General features: G+C 42.8%; 1 protein-coding gene across 3 annotated transcripts in view; it reads left to right on the top strand.

Annotated features, from left to right (window-relative positions):
• Nucleotides 1–15,459, top strand: part of ARHGEF37 (Rho guanine nucleotide exchange factor 37) — a 43,714-nt gene that overhangs the window by 3,719 nt on the left and 24,536 nt on the right. Inside the window, exon 2 of one of the 3 annotated variants that reach the window (XM_081899135.1) lies at nt 10,225–10,622. The exons of 1 other annotated variant lie outside the window; for it this stretch is intronic. The gene's annotated coding sequence lies outside the window, so the exon portion shown is untranslated. Of the gene's footprint in view, nt 1–10,142; nt 10,623–15,459 lie in introns of those variants that run through there. One more of the 3 variants, XM_081899134.1, reaches the window with a different exon arrangement.

Raw genomic sequence — 15,459 nt, 5'->3', positions numbered from 1 at the left:
TACATTGTCTTAGAAGAGGCATGACTATGGAGGTTGTCAGGAAGGATGCCTGCACTTTAGGATTTTTTCACTGTGCTACTGTGTAAAAGGCTGGTCGCTTGGGAACCATTCTGCTCCTACTGTGAGCACTCTGGAGTCAGAACAGAGTATAAATCTAATACATTAAAAAAAAAAGTGGTAAAGCTATTACAAGTGGAGGAGGAATGTTAGATGCCAGATATGTGCAAATGTTTGTCCTGACCCAGGGAATTAATGTTGTTAGAAAGTTAGTACTTTCTAACTTTTGCAGAAACATGGAGGTGGAACACTAATCAGGGGCAGGACTTGGGATAAGGCATGGGCTGCACAAGCAATTGCTGAGCTTCAGCTATATACAGTATCATGCAATTGTTTGCTGATGCAGAGTGCAAACATACCTCAACTATTGCGCAAAATGTAAGGAGTGCTGTTGTAGAGATAAAAGTACAAGGGTGAATGCATGTCGGTTTGGAGATGGCAGCAGATATCATTGAATGATCTATGTACTGTGCTACATTTCCTTATTTACTTGCAAACAAGTCTCCTGCAAATAAGCCAAGCGGGTTGGATTTGTTCCTTTCTTTACAGTAAATTTGCTTTACCCAACACATCCAAAGTACTTATACCCCAATCTGTGTCTCACATATAGAATAGTGTGTGTCATTCTTTTGAAGATCTCCATAAAAGTACTGAAATATTTCACATCCTGTGGTATCTTGATTCCACCCTACCAGAAAGCACCAACAATCTGCTAGATAAACTGAGTATTTACATCCTATAATCTTTCTTGGATAGCTGAGGAAATTGTTCTCTGCTTTCCTGATGTTGTTATATATGTTGAGTAATGTGAATGATATTGTGCCATTTGCAATTAAGCATCATTCTTTCCAGCAGTGGCTGGAAGCAAGTGATTCAACAGGCGTAGTTGTAGGGTAGCGAGTGGGTAGCAGAGAAACCCCATTATGCTTTTTCCTTTGTGCATTGACCACAGAAAGCCGTGGAAAGTGTAGAAAGGAAGAAAGTGCATTTGGGGCACAAATCAACACACTAGTGGGACAGGAAGTGGGATGGAATGGTGGGATCTGTGTAAAGCCCCAGATCAAAAAGTAAGGCATTTTATTAAATAGACAGGAAGCATGTTCACACATTTTAGCTGACAATATCCAACTTCGTACTTAGCATTATTATCCTGGTTTTTAAATATAAAAAAGATCATCACATGCAACAAGGAAATGTTGCATGGGTGGAATACTGCAGTGTTGAAATCTGTTCATCATGTTTATATGATACTGCACTTTGGCTTAGTGGTTAAAGCGTGTTGCTACACCTAGAGTTAATTGATGGAATATTTGAGTCATCATTTCCCACATGCCCAGCTCTAGCTGTTTTACAGTTTAGAGTGTTTTCATGAACAAAAAGGAGCAGCGGAATTGTTATTTTGGATGTGCAAAGGATACCTGTTATTACTGCCATTCTAAGCTGTCAAAGAATGCAAACTCTCAAGAATTTCTTGATCTTTTCTTTTTTTTGCAAAACTTTATGAAGTTGAGAGAAAGTGGGGGAAAGCTCATTCTCAACAGAATATTATTTCTTCTGTCAAAATATAAGCTGTCTGCATGACCACACACAGAGAGAGAGAAATCTACCAATATACTGCAGGCCCTACTGCAGAGACTTGTTTTTTCCATTTACTACTACTACTAAATTTGTCACCAGGTGACCTCCCTAAGGAGGGCATTCCGTACACAGGGCACCACAACTGAAAAGGCCCCATCTGTAGTCAACACACACCTAAATTCAAATGGTGAGGGGATTCAGAGGAGAGCCCTCAGATGAATTAAGTCCTCTTCATGAGAAGACCCTTCCCTGAAGAGGACGTCAGTGAGGGCAGAGGAAGCCCCAAAGAGACCAGAGGCGCAGCAGGACTTTGTTTAGGCTGCTCAGCCTCCCCACCTAAAAGCTGGCATGCGCGGGAGCACAGCAACAGCAGCCATTTTTCCACTTGTCCTCCAGCGTCCAGCTGGCCCCGAGCTTTAATTCTGGTTGTGAATGTTTATGAATACAGTGTTTTGGGCATGGATTGAAGAGAGAGTGGCAGAGAGGGTGTTTAGAGGTTGCTCCTCACTTGATGCAATTTCACTTATGTGTGTGGGGCCCCAGAACTTAACGCCTGTATATCCAATTCTCCATTTCATGCAGAATGAAGGATACTTTTAAAAGCAATGTCCTCTATCCAACCAGGTCTGGATTGGAACCAGGGCTGTGAAGATGAAAACCTCTACATCTTTTTACCACTTATCTTAACTGTCCAGTCTAGGCATCTTTTAGAGCTTTGTCTGTGGCTTAAAATGATTTCATAATATGAAAGCATGAATTAAAAGAAGGAACCCGTTTAACGATAGAAGCGCCTGCATCCTTTGCAATGCACAGTTTGCAGTAAGAAGGGGAAGAGAAATAGCTATGTAATACTTTCATTGTTTAGCATCTTTTAAAAGACGTGATTAAGAGGACGCTGAGAGCTCAGCGGAAGTTGCTAAAGAATAGAATTCTTGCTTTAAATAATGAGAGAGAAACAAAACTTTCAAATGAAAAGGGAAGTGGGGAAAAGATTTATGCTTCCAGGTATTAATCATCAAGCTCTGCCTACAATTCCCAGGCTTTTTGCTCATCATTAAACTCAGACTGGTTCTAATTTAACTGGACGGGCTGTCTTCCTGCCTAATAATGCAAGGCTCCTTGGACCTTTCCAGGTGATCATCATTTTGCAGTGCAACGAATGTGCACTTGTTACAGCACATATAAAAGTGTCTTTCCCCCAACTAGCACCTGAGTTGTGGGGGAAATCAGGGTTTTCCAGCACTGAAACTACTTTGCTTAAGAAACAGCATTTTTCACCCCAGCAAGTGCATCTACTGTGGCATATGTTACACTGATGTTGCAGACTGCTTGTGCGTGGTGTTTATACCATCACAGACAGTAAGCAGTAAAATGCCCCTCATCTATCCCTGTGCCATCTTGTTTTCTTTTTCTTTAAAAAAGGGAATTCGAAAAAGAATTTTAAACTCCATTTACTATTTCTACTGTCAATACAACCCTGTGCCTTATCTACACAACTCATTTGACTCCGGAGCCAGTCAGAATAAAACACCAAGAACAGATATCTCAGATTTTATATATTAAGAGACATGGAGCAACACCACTCCCTGTACCCACAGATCTGTGAGCATTCAAATGTATAGGTAGGGCCTGCAAAGCAAAGGGATCCAGGCCCTTGGCTGGAGTGGAGAGACTAGCTGTGGATTTTACATGCAGATCTGCATACTGGTCTATGGAATAGACTTGCTTATTCTCACTTGAATGGCACTTCCTCCCTCTCCGCCCCACCCTCCCGCTCTGGATCTGGCTTTGTCAAAGAGGTTTTCGCCAATCGGTAAAATGTCCAGGAAAAGCCCAGAGTATGACAAATAGGGTGATTTTTTTAAAAGAGAAAAGCTGGTCAACAACTTTGCCCAGATTTTCACTTTTGGGAATATGGCAACCCTGACTGTGGGAGGGGAGGGGGTTCAAGCCTCTTTCTAGGGAGAGCTCTGGAGCTTGTGGTAGCAAGCATCAGTTGCTGTATTGATACACACTGAGCCATGAGAGGATCTGATAGACAAGGTGCCGTGGGCTTTTCAGGGGAGTATGATCACCATGCATTAAGGTTTAGAGGTAATGTTTCCATGATGTCATCATGCATTCCTGCATGGGTAATTTGGGGGCAGTGTGCAGTGTTGTGATTGGTAGGTAATGGCGCAGTTGCCAGGGATGCTGTGGGAGTGACTCTCAGCGTTGCTGCATTATCTTATGTTCATTGACATTGTTTACTATTTTTGGCTGCGTTAGCCAACATGGTGAGAGGCCAGGATTGTTTTCTATGTCCTCCTCCCCCATCCTTCTAGATGTGAGACTGCTTAAGGATAACCTTGGGGAAATTGCAGGGAGTAAAATAAATGGAAGGCACTGGATTGGGAGAGGAAGCTAATGGAAAACATAAGAGACGGTGCTCTGTTCAGGAAGCAACAACCCATTGCAGTTACTGGCAACCTTAAGAGATGGTTTCCTATCACCCTGATTAGCTGCATTTAAACTGCTCAATTGAGACCCTTCAAAGGATCAAGAGATGAAGGTTAATAGCAACCATTTCTGCCCCAGGAGAGAACAATTAGGTTTTCAGTGAAGATTTTCCATTCTTTTATAAAGTTCAAATGGGAGGAGAGAGATGTAGGACAGAGGATGCATTAGGACTAGATCGAATTGTGTGGGTGGTGGTGAAATTAGAGAGAAGGTTGCCTAAAATTCTGAAAGATAATGTTCTGCTGAGTGCAAGCCTGATCACCGAAGAGACCTTTATCCTATATTAAATGGGCAGACATCAGAACAGCCAAGCCTATTACAGGCTCCCAGCCCATAAATACACCTCTTGGAACTAAAATGCTGACATTTAATGTGTTCTGCTCACCTCAGGTCCCCTATGCTGATATTCATTGACTTCTTAATTTTTTTTTCTTTTGCTGTTTATGCTGTGACCCACACAATTAAGGTGGTTAGAGAGGCAGTACCACATGATACAGACTTTCCCCTAGACTTTCAGTAATTTTTTATCTATGGAATGAGTGAGAATTCTTTGCTATAACAGTGATTCTGTGTCTAGAGCCTTTATTGTGCATTAAGTAATATTCATTGAAACAGAACAGTTATGTATATTTCTCAATTAGGGTTCTGTACACATTCAAAATTCAGAAGCAGGTGTGAAAGCTCATTATGACTAAGTCAATAGATTAACCATTCTGCATCTCAGGCCATATGCTGGCTTACTCAGGTTAAGTCCCATTGAGTTCTGAGGTGCATAGGGCAGCATTTGAAAGCGGGGAGCCCCCAGATGTTGTCAGCTCCAGCCAGCATGATCAGGAATAATGGGAGTTGCAGTCCAGCCACATCTGGAGAGCCACAGGTTAGTAGCCAAAATTGAAAGCTTTAGCTAAATAGTAGGTGGAGAACATTTGTTGGGGCTGAAGGTTAAAGGCAAACTTTGCTTCTCAAACTATTTTGGTTTGGGTCTGGCACTGTAACAGGAAAAAGTAAGATGCCCTTTCCTCCCAATAATGAATGGTAGTGTATGCTTATTAAAATAAGAATAAGAAAATTGTAGCGTTGCAGGGGACCCCACGTGTCATCTAGTCCAACCCCATGCAATGTAGGAATCTCAGCTAAAGCATCCATGACAGATTGTTATCCAAAATCCTCCAAGGAAGGAGAATCCACCCCCCCCCAAGGGAGTCTGTTCCACTGTCAAACAGTTCTTCCTGATGTTTAGCCAGAATCTGCTTTCTTGTAACTTGAAGCCATTGGTTCGGATCCTAGCCTCTGGAGCAGGAGAAAACAAGGACCAAGTTACAATGAGTCTTGTGGTTTGCCATTAAGTGCAGGATTTTACTTTTAGAAATAGCCAGCACAGATCAGGAGAGGGGAAGATCTGGATCAGGACTGCAGCAGGGAGCAAAGGGTTAAGATCAGGCCCCCATGCTGGGAAATCATGAAAGGAAGATTCTACACTGGGGCAACACCCAATTTCACAACGGATTACACTTTGCAGTACACACTAAACCTTAATATCTACCACTTTCCTTAATATCTCAGAAAAACTCAAAATAAGTTTTGGCTTTCTTTCTTGTTTGTTTGTTTTTTAAATACCGGTAGTTATTTGATAAATAGAAGGTGACATGCTTAATCAACCAGAAGTTGGTGGACAGCTTTATTTAGAGGTTGATATCAACCACTATCTAAATGAACAAGGAATCATAGGGTATTTCAGCTGCAGCTTCATAAGCATGAAATCTTATGGGTTTCATAAGCAGATAAAGGTAAAGGTAAAGGGACCCCTGACCATTAGGTCCAGTCATGACCGACTCTGGGGTTGCGTCATTCGTCTTGCTTTATTGGCCGAGGGAGCTGGTGTACAGCTTCCGGGTCATGTGGCCAGCATGACTAAGCTGCTTCTGGTGAACCAGAGCAGCGCACGGAAACACCATTTACCTTCCCACTGGAGCGGTACCTATTTATCTACTTGCACTTTGACGTGCTTTCGAACTGCTAGGTTGGCAGGAGCAGGGACTGAACAACGGGAGCTCACTTCGTCATGGGGATTTGAACCAGTGACCTTCTGACTGTTTCTGCAAATTCCATGGATCAGAAATAAGAAATGATAAATGAAAGAGGTTCTGGACTCAGAATCACTTCTGACAATCAAGTGCTTATGTCCAAAAAAACCAAAAAGCTTTCTCTTGCAAGTAAAGTAGTCTAGCATTGTAAGCAGTGCAACATAGAAAAAATGGACTTGAATGAAATTGTGACACAAAGTATCACATGAATTGGATCTCTGTTTCAACTCACTTGATGAACATACACAATATGTATCACCGTTCTTACTAGGTGGTATTAAAACCTGTCTGAAAGTGAAGGGGAAATGGAAGTGTTATATCCTGCACCACTTTAATAACTCCACATCTGTGGCAAAAATGACCTGACCATTGGTGTATGTTACAGGCAACTGATTTTTGTCCCTCCTTCCTGCTTACCTTTTGTTTGTATTTATTCCTGAATCGGAACATAGGTTTGACAACAGATTGAATTTCCAGTCTCATAAAATTTGAGTGCATTGGAAATTGAGTACAGCAAGTGACCCAAGCCCCATGTGGTAGCATGATATTCCCTCATTAGGATGATGACACCAAATGAACATTAAATGGAATATCACCTAAGAGATCTTAAGACCCTACTTACCTTGTCTGGGCACAGTGTGCTAATGATCTTACTGCTGTGATTAGTTACTGCTCTTCTATCACACTTCACATGTACTCATCTCTATGTGAGGGAGGTCATTTTAAACGATAGTTTCCAGAGCAAGCATCTCAAGGTCTTGATGTTCTTTCAAATCGTTGATTATTTTACCATTAGATCATGTGCACCGTAACAGTTTGAACAACATGATTTACTGGAATAGAAGCAATTTAATGGAGACAAACAGACGGAATTGCTAAGATTCGTCCCTGTAACTTCTTTAAGTACCACGTCTTAAACATTTGCTGAGTTGGGTGTGCATGAAATACTACATGCTCCCCTTGAAGCTTATAAGGAAATCGTCTGAAACAAAACCATTGCTTTGTGCAGAGAGGTAACCTAGTGCTGCAGGACTAAGGAGATCAGTGAGAGATATTAAGAATGTCAGTGCTAGATAAATTTAAAGAAAAATAATAAGATGATGTGTTAATGCTTTTGGAAAGCTCAAGAGCATTTGAAATAACAGGAACAATCTCAGTAAAACTATAAAGGGAAAATGTTCATTTGGTGTTGAGCCCAGTAATGCTGGCTTGATGAGAAAATGGGACAAAAAGATTGATCACAGAGATGGGCTAGTTGAGGAACATATTAGGGGCAAGGTGACCAGATGGTACAAGCTATGATATTAAATGGAAGGCCTGAGAATTTGAAGGAGGATCAATAAATAACCCAACAAAGAGCTTGAGGCCATTGATCTGGCCTCATAATGAGAATGGAGTGTCAAAAGACCGCAAACATGAGTTTTTATATTTCATTGTGTATTAATAAATGGAAAAGGCAAAGACCAAGAAATATGTAGATTCTTGTGACTAAGGAGGCTTGCAAGTAAAATTGGATGGCAAGCAAAAGCTGTGAATATTATGACATTATATGGCTGTTCCTAATGTAATTGCTGGACAGCTGAATAGGATAGATAGTGGTGGGTGGTGATTAAAGAGGCAAAAGGTAACTTCAGCTGACCTGGAGGAAAAAGTGACAGTGATAGATTAGGCCTTCTGAGGAAATAGCACAAGCTTTGTAACTTGGAAGGTTTAAGATGAGAGTCTTACCCAGCATACGGCCTGCATAGCCAAGGTCTCTTTCGAGCCCAAGAACATACAATAAGAAAATAGGCCTGTGGGGCAACCTACATTCATATCCTGGCTATCCTAACTTACCTGTACTGACCATCCTGAGGTTTTTTGACCCAACTCTAGAGCCTCCTTCAATTGCTGGGCACTGTCAACCTTTGTAACCCGACCTGCCCTTCTCTTGGTTCTTTTATGTGACAAACAATTCTAGTATCATACAAGAGGTTAAATGACCCAATCACTATATTTTATTATTGCGGGTTCCTATGTTCAGTTAGATTTGTCCACTGAGCGTTCATTCAAGGATCTGTTGGCTAAAAACAGGTACACTTGGAATCTAATCACCAGAGTGGGAGAGGCAATGCTTTGGATGGGGAGGGGATGGCTGTACTATTCCTGCATGGAACATGGGAAGCTGCCTTATATTGAGTCAGACCATTGGCTGAGTAGTGTCTATACAATGACTGGCAGTGGTCCTCCAGAATTTCAGACTGGGTGTCTTCCACTTAACCCTATCTGGAGATGCCGGGGATTGAACCTGGGACTTCCTGCATGCAAAGCAGATGCTCTGCTGTGGGGCCACCTACCCCAGCTGATGAGGGTCATGTCTACAAGCATTTTGCAATCCTGTATGGGCTCGCCCACACTTCTGCTTGTCCCATGCATAGGAAGCATGGATCTGAGCAGTTTTCTGCTTGTTCCATGCTTTCTAGGCATGGGTCTGAGCAGTTTAGCCTTTCCCTCACTGCTTTCCCCTGGAAAACCTACTCTTTTGCGCTGAATCGGAACAAACAGCAATCCACAGAAATCCTGAGTGTCATTTGTGACAATTCATCACTAATGATTGGGTTTTCTGGGGGTCGGGTGGGCAGTGGGGCAAATGGAGGTGTGGATAAGTCCCATCTTTCTGCTTTTTTAGATGTGGAAGTCATTATGCCATGCTCACAGAGCAGATATTTTATGGCTAGCACCGACTGAACATTCTCAAAGTTCTACATGTGTCTACTGATGGGAAACAGTTGGCGATCTCTGCTTTAAAGTATGCCCTCCTGGTTGCCCAGTCCCCTTTTCAGCCCTTGGCTTTTTGTGTGTGTCCTGTTGACAGTGCTCCAGTGTCTCCTTCTGGACTTGTTTTGGGATTTCCTCAGCAAATCTAATTTTTAATCTGCAGGCCTCCCTATGCATCATCCCAGTATACAAGGCTGCATCTAGTGCTAGAACTTTTAAAACATCAACATGTTCTTATAAGTTGCCTTTCTGTAGAAACCTTTGCTTAAAGCAATTCATCAAAATAAAACAAGCAAGCAGAAGTAACAGCACAGCTGAAAACCAACAGCCTAAAAAGTAAAACAGCTACCATACAGTAAAGAATGGTGTCAGGCTAGAAAATCCCAGCCCTTAAAAACACGCAAGCTAAGCTTTGTTAAATGTTGTTGACATTAGATTTGTTAGCAACAGGAAGACAAATTTGGGGAGAAGATGCAAGGCAAATATGCTGAAGCCAGTGAATTATAACAGATTCTACTGATTTGACTGGTAGAACTGGGGGATATGCTGCTATGCCATTCCTTCTTCTCAACCTTCCCAGGTCACCTTGAGGAAACCTACCTACAGCCACACACACTATCAGAAAACCGCCAAGAGAGCCAGCTAGGCCACAAGAAAGTCATGCTATCAAATCTGAGAAGCCTGGCTGGCTAGCTGCTGCTTTTTGGAGTCATCGCCTGTGCCGCCCCCAGCATGATTATAAAGATGTGAAATTTAATAAACATGAATTAAACATTAAACCTCCCTCCTCCGCTGGTACAATTTGTGCTCCTTCCCAATCAAATCTGTTTTGATTTGGGGCTATTATGGTGCAAAAACCTGTAATTACCAAATGCTCAGAAATCAGCCTCTAGGGAGAACTTATGTCCCCACCTGTCAGGCATAGCGGCAGGAATACAGACCGCAGTTTATATATTTTCCGGGGCATTTTTTCTTTTTAAAGCAAAGCCTGTTTCCTCATGGCTGTCATAAACCTCCAGACCATGCTTGCTAATAAGAGTAAATGAAACTGCCCACGGGACGTTGCGCTGATGCTGGAACATGCTTAGGGTTTGCCAGTTAGTAAACAGGCTTTGAGGGAGTGCCTTGGACTGAGAGGTGGCCGACAGCCAAAGCTCAGTCAGCTGAGTTGCTGTTTGTGGCTTGCACTGCACTCGGCTCCCCACAGGATTTTCCTATTGTGGGTGAAGGTGTTTCTTTTTTCCTGCAGCTGGCCCCCCTGCCAGGCCGCAGGGCCCATTCATTTCCATCTAGAAATCTCTACAGCTGGCCTGCTGCCACCCTGGCAGGGGTTGCCTTGGATGCATATTCTCTTGTTTTGGAGCACTGTGAGCGAATACACTCATCTGACTCCCGCATAGCCTGTGTGGCTGCAGTAAACAGAGCAGCGAGGGAATGGCAGCGAGGGAACGGAGCCCGGCCTGGCTCACAGACACTTACTTGCACACAGCTGAGTGGGCCAGCCAGTCCTCTGCACACATACACACAAACAAGCCTGTGCTTCTGCAGCTGGAACGCAGTGGGTTGATCATTAACTCAGAGGCAGCAGCGGCACCAGCAGCAGCGAGGCAGCTTAAACAAGTCGAGAAGTCCCCGGCTAATTAGCAGGTAAGAATTAAGAAGCAAAAAAGCCAAGGAGAGCTGACAGCAAGCGCTTTGCTGATGGAGGAGATGTCCTCCGAAAGGGCAGGGGCCAAGTCCTTGGAATTGTGTGCGTCTCACAAAATCTCCCGGGCAGCCATTAATCAGGGACGGCTGTCTCTCCCTGCAAGGATGAGTGGGAAGGTTGCATAACCACATTCCAGATCCTGCACATTTACTGACTTCTGCGGGGAAGAGCAGGTGCCTGTCACAGGAGGCGGTAAAAGGGAAAGCTGCTTTTTCCATAGTTTTTAAGAACCAATATGTTTGCCACTTTTTTTTTTTTTTGCTTTCTGGCAGCATCCCTGAGCATTTAACAGCTGCATGGCAAGTCGGGATTCTACAGGTGCGGTTGAGTTGTGAGAAGCATCACTTGTTTTTAATCTCCCCCTCCCAATTATTAACAGTACTGAAGCCCTGTTTGGGAAAAGGAACAACCTGAACTGGGTGGCAGCAGGACTCCTTCAGCAGGTACAGAAAGGGACTGTGGATGATGCAAGCTCCTGCCTGCCTGGTTTCTGTGTGGTGTTTGTACATGTTCAGAAAGTCCCTGCTGGGACTGTACCACTTCAGAGTGAAGGTGAGGGGTGGCATCTTTCCGCAGGCCTGTAAGACAGAGCTGTTTTGCCTGGCCTTTGGTTTAGACACAGTCTGACCCTTATGCTTCCATCCCTTTACAGTTTTGATTTATGGGCTACTATTAAAATGAGGCTGCTTTTTAAATTGTATTTTAATCCGTATTTTAATTAACTCCCACCCCTATTATGTTTTATTGTAATTTTATTGGTGTTAGCCACCCTGAGCCCAGTTCTGGCCAGGAAGGGCAGGGTATACATAAATAAAAAATTATTATTATTATTATTATTATTATTATTATTATTATTATTATTACATACTTTCCAGCAGCATCTGGAAAAATAGTATATGTGAGAGAAGGCTACATTCAGAGACCCAGACACGGTACAGTTTTGCAGGCAGGTGAGAGCCCACAGTCATGGAATTCTCTGAAATGGCATGTCCCAAAAGAGTCATACCACATGCTTTTTCTGAACATGCAGATAGGTTCTTCTATTGGGCCCAACACAGAGTACTCAGCTTACTGTCATTATTCAGTGCTGTCACTTGTTTGCATTGGGCCTTCTCTCCCTCATTTTTGCCATATGTTGATTGGAAAATTTGGGAGTTCTACAAAGCAGGCTGTCTCTCAGGTATATGTAGGGCCAGTGACTTGCCCAAAATAACAGACCAGTTCAGCAGGAAAGGTAGTAGGAGTTCTTCCCTATTGACTAGCTTTTCATCCGCCTCCAGTACTGTCAAAGTTATGCACTTTCAAGTCCATGTAGAAGCCTTCAGCCAAAGAATGGCCTGGTTAGTTCAGATCAGAAAGTGAAATTCAGCTTCCCAACATCGTTTTGCCCTTTGCTGCCCTCCCTATAGGGTTGCCATGTCACAATGTTCTGTTTTCACTGTCAGAGGCAGTATGCCTCTGAATACCAGTTGCTGTTGTGCTCAGGTCCTGCTTGTGGGATTTCCATAGCCATCTGGGCCTTTGGCCTGATCCAGCATCACTCTTAATGCTACAGTGACAGTAGAAGCCACAGCTGGATGCAACAAGGATGAAGTTCTTTGTGTCCAGATTCTGGACCCAACAGCTCCTGTTTCACTGACCCAGAGTCTACCAGAACCATCATTATCTTTTCACTTTCTGTACCTGTTGTCTTTACATCAAATGAGAAATTTTGGCCCCGGCTTACTGTTCTCCTTATCTTCCTTCATTCTTCCTGTCCCATCACTTACAGTTTCCTCATGTGTAGGAAAGAGATGTCATTAGCTTCTTGAACCTTCTGTGGAGAGACTGCCATGAATCCTAATGAAAAGAAAAAACAGTTCTTCTTACAAACATTTTAAGAGTACAACTCCAGATTCCTACAAAAAAGAAGACCTCATAGTCTCCTCTCCAAAGGCCTCTTTGGCAGTCATCAAAATTACGGTATATCAGACATTTATGCAACTTGTAAACAAGCTCAAATTCAGTCACTTAATTCCACAACTAGATAGTTAAAATTCCTGCAGCATGTTCAAAATTTCCACTGTAATTTTCTTGTTTAGCCCAGAATGCTTTGATCTGCTTGATTACCCCCCTCTATTCATTCTTCTTCTTCTTCTTCAGCACACATCATGTGGCCTCCTCAGGCCCAGCACTTGACGATTGCTTCAAAATCAATAGATGTTCCAAGGGAAAACAAACTCTTCCATACTGTGATGAGCGCTGACACAGGTTCAACTGTTGTTTCTCTTGAAGATCTTCTTTCAGGGGTCTTGCCTTGTGATTCTGGTTGGAACATTTTGTCCGTGCCTCTCTTGCTTTCACTTTGAAACAAGCCTTATAGAGAGTTCAGGGAAGAAGCTATCAGTTTCATTTCCTTCAATTTTCTGCCAGCAGGAAAGAAATAAGACAAAGGGAGGAGGCATGCTTCTTTCAATAAACAAGTGTTCCCCACTCTTTGGCACATATTTTAAAATCAACCTCTTTCACCCTCAGAAATGTATTTCAGAAGGTCTGCTGCAAAGTTTGTAGAACTGAAGGAGGGGCAACCCTTGTATACTGGGGTTAAAATCCTTAGTAGCAAAAATATTATATTTTCAGATATTTGGACGCACGAGTCTCTTCCACAGATCCAACTGCATATCTTTTTTGCTCACATAACAACAACAACAATGACAAAAGGCACAATCAAATTAAGCAATATCAGACTTGTAGGTGTGACAATTCCTAACACACTATGTGCTGGAGGAGTCCATATAGTGGCAGTGCTTGCACACTGCTTTAAAAAAAGAGTCAAACTTAGGTATGGTTTAAAGGTGACTGTGCAGCATGCTGGTACACAGAGCAGAAACTTGTGGTTGCTCACCCCTCCCCTCCCCTGCTCCAGCTGCTCTTATGCTGCCAAGATGGGCTTATTGTTTGTCTTCCCCAAAGAGTGGAACAAACCTAGGTTATGTTCTTGTGGTTTTTTTGAGAGACACAAGACACAAGCCTAGGTTCAGACAGCACAGCAGGAGCAGGGGAAGAGTGAAGTGATTGTGATTTTCACCCCATGCAGCAGCACGCAGCACATTCACTTTTCAGTCACAGTTGAGCTTAACTATGGTTTAAAGCAGGCATAGGCAAACTCGGCCCTCCAGATGTTTTGGGACTACAATTCCCATCATCCCTGACCATTGGTCCCGTTAGCTAGGGATGATGGGGGTTGTAGGCCAAAAACATCTGGAGGGCCGAGTTTGCCTATGCCTGGTTTAAAGTGAAGCCAGCATTCCCCAGAAATGCATCATTATTAATCCTTCCAGCTACAGCTAAACCTCTGCATCAACTATAAGGCAAAAATGGCTGGCATCAAAACAGAAGGAATATTCAAGTGACTTAAAAAACAACAACCCCAAAAACAATAGGGTGAAAGCCTAGGGTGATAATGGAAAATAAAGGGGACTGTGTTTTGCCATCTGCCTTCATTACTATAGGAATATACCTACCAAGTCTGGCACCAACCTGTTTGGAAAGCTGATAGTATTAGTCACATATGTTGTCTTGTCTTATTATAGTGATGAGGATTATGCTACAGCAAATGTGGGGAACCTCTTGCACTCTAGATATTGCTGAACTTCAACTCCCATTATTCCTGGCCATTGGCCATGCTTGCTGGGGCTGGTGGGAGTTGTATTTCAGCTACATCTGAAGTGCCAAAGATTCCCACCTGTGCTGCGGAATGCAACCATTTTCCCCCTAGCAATTTTCTGTTTCTGTAACAACTTCAAGACAGGCAGTAATTGAATAGGTAAAGTTTCTCATCAACTTTACCTCCTGAACTTCCCTGTTGCACACCTGTTAAAAGTACACAAATTCTGTCAATGTAGCAAACGTAGTTTATACCTAATAACCAGGGTCTCTATACTTTAAAAGGTACAGAGTTTCCCTTATGAGCCCTGATGAAGGGCACCAGCAATCAGTTGATAGGTAGTTTTGTTGCCCCCATCACTAAAATACTGTATAGCAGGACTGCATCTTTGGAACTTTTATCTCCATCAGAACTTTTAACTGAGACCCTGGACTCAGCTACCTTAGTAAAGAAAAAGCGTTTTATATGTGTTATAACACTCTGACACCAGATGGTGCTGTGGAGTCCCATGTTTTACCAGCGTGATTTCCCATAACAAAGTTTACAACACGTTTTCCTGAAACGCTTTTTGGATGTGTCTAGATCCAGCCCCTTTGTAGTCACTGTATAGATTGGGAATTCTCAACTTTTGTGATAGTGGGTTATCTCGTTACTTGAGCCTCCCCAGGAGCCTTTCTTCTGGTCCCAGGCCTGGGAACCCTGGACTGGTTCTCAACTACATTAACCTATTTTAGAAATAGGCAGTCTCAGTCCATCTCTCTCTCTCTCTCTCTCTCTCTCTCTCTCTCTCTCTCTCTCTCTCTCTCTCTCTCTTTTGTTTTTTTTGCTTTTGCTTCTTTATTCCAATATCATCTCTCTAAAATGTCTGTCAGCATAATGGGATACAAACAGAACAAAAGGTTCCAGGCCTGACAAGTGCATCTCTTCTCAGGTAAAGCAGCCCCTTTGTGGTTAGAATCCAGGAGGACAGAACAATGATGACCAGGGTTCCAGCTTTCTATTTGCCGCCTTTCTGTTGCATTAATAAATAGTGTTGAATTATTCAAGTGAAAGGAAGCTTCTACATACTGTGGTTCCCCTTGCTAGATTCAATAGATTTTAAAGTGTCTTTTGCAATAGCTAGCCTGCAG

The sequence above is a fragment of the Podarcis melisellensis genome (assembly GCF_964234715.1).
Source record: "Podarcis melisellensis genome assembly, chromosome: 2".
NCBI lineage: Eukaryota > Metazoa > Chordata > Lepidosauria > Squamata > Lacertidae > Podarcis > Podarcis melisellensis.
The sequence above is the reverse complement of the archived record's forward strand: the minus strand, read 5'-3'. Positions and strand labels throughout refer to the sequence as shown.